The sequence below is a fragment of the Salmo trutta genome, chromosome 24, assembly GCF_901001165.1.
Source record: "Salmo trutta chromosome 24, fSalTru1.1, whole genome shotgun sequence".
NCBI classification, from domain to species: domain Eukaryota; kingdom Metazoa; phylum Chordata; class Actinopteri; order Salmoniformes; family Salmonidae; genus Salmo; species Salmo trutta.
This window is the reverse complement of record NC_042980.1, coordinates 44,656,116-44,657,630: the sequence shown is the minus strand read 5'-3', so window position 1 is coordinate 44,657,630 and position 1,515 is coordinate 44,656,116. Positions and strand designations below refer to the sequence as shown.

The following is a 1,515-nucleotide window of genomic DNA, read 5'->3' as shown; positions in this document are numbered from 1 at the left end:
TCCACCATTACTCACTGACATTGGAAGCCGACCAAAACCGCAGCACTTATTCATGCTACTATTCATTTCAGCTCATTTTGATTCATTCATATATATTGTCACCCCATGACTTTATGGTGTGTTTTGCAGTCCCACTGCACAACGGTGACCTTCTAAGGAAGTTGAACCAAGCAATGTTCCCCCAACGGCATAATCACATCACTGTAAAAGCACAGTAATATTTAACGGCATGTATTAATATAGTGTATGTAATTTGTAGCTTCACTTTATGGAAACATAACAAATAGAGAGCATGGATCATTCTAAAGAGTAACAGGTTTCACGATTCAAACACAAGATTGACGTGGTGACAGCACATTAGCATCAGCAGCTAAGGAGCATAAATTCTCTCCTCATCCTCTCTAGAGCCTGAGACTGTGTATCTTTTTATTTTATTTGTGTTTAACCTTTATTTAACTAGGCAAGTCAGGTAAGATCAAATTCTTATTGACAATGACGGCCTACCAAAATTTTTACATTTACGTCATTTAGCAGACGCTCTTATCCAGAGCAACTTACAGTAGAGTGCATACATTTTATTATTATTTATTATTATTTTTAAATACAGGCCCCGCGTGGGAATCGAACCCACAACCCTGGCGTTGCAAGCGCCATGCTCTACCAACTGAGCTACAGTGGCCTCCTGCAGGGCCTCCTGTAGGAGGCCACCTGCAGGGACGGGGGCCTGGGATAAATAATTAAAATAAATACAATATGGGGGCCTCCCGAGTGGCGCAGTGGTCTAAGGCACTGCATCGCAGTGCTAGCTGGGCCACTAGAGATTCTGGGTTCGAGTCCAGGCTGTGACTGGGAGGCCCATGGGGCGGCGCACAATTGGCCAAGCATCGTCCGGGTTAGGGAGGGTTTGGCCGGCAGGGATATCCTTGTATCATCATGCACTAGCGACTCCCATGGCAGTCCTCGCTGATGTATGGTGTTTCCTCTGAAACATTGGTGCGGCTAGCTTCTGGGTTGGATGGGCATTGTGTCAAGAAGCAGTGCGGCTTGTTTGGGTTGTGTTTCGGAGGACCCATGGCTCTTGACCTTTGCCTCTCCCGAGTCCGTATGGGAGTTGCAGCGATGAGACAAGACTGCTACCAATTGGACACCATAAAATAGGGGAGAAAAAAGGGGTAATAAATATAGGACAAAACACACATTATAGTCTCTATTTATAGAGTTATAGTCTCACAACAAGAGAGACAACACTAGATAAACAGAGACCTAAGATAACAAATGCAGCAACACATGACAACACAGCATGGTAGCAACACAACATAACAACATGGTAGCAACACAACATGGTAGTAGCACAAAACATGATACAAACCTTATTGGGCAAAGACAACAGCACAAAGGGCAAGAAGGTATCTTCTATGACATCAGCACTAGGCAAGGCTTACAGTCCACATCTCTCAGTAGTATCTCGTCTATCTTCTAATCCCACTATCTCTTAGATTGTATTTACCTCTGTGA

General features: G+C 44.1%; 1 non-coding gene across 1 annotated transcript; it reads right to left on the bottom strand.

Moving 5' to 3' along the window:
* Positions 1–606: 606 nt before the first annotated feature.
* trnaa-ugc (transfer RNA alanine (anticodon UGC)) lies at positions 607–679 on the bottom strand. Its single transcript has one exon. It is a non-coding gene; the product is annotated as a tRNA-Ala (tRNA).
* Positions 680–1,515: the final 836 nt, after the last annotated feature.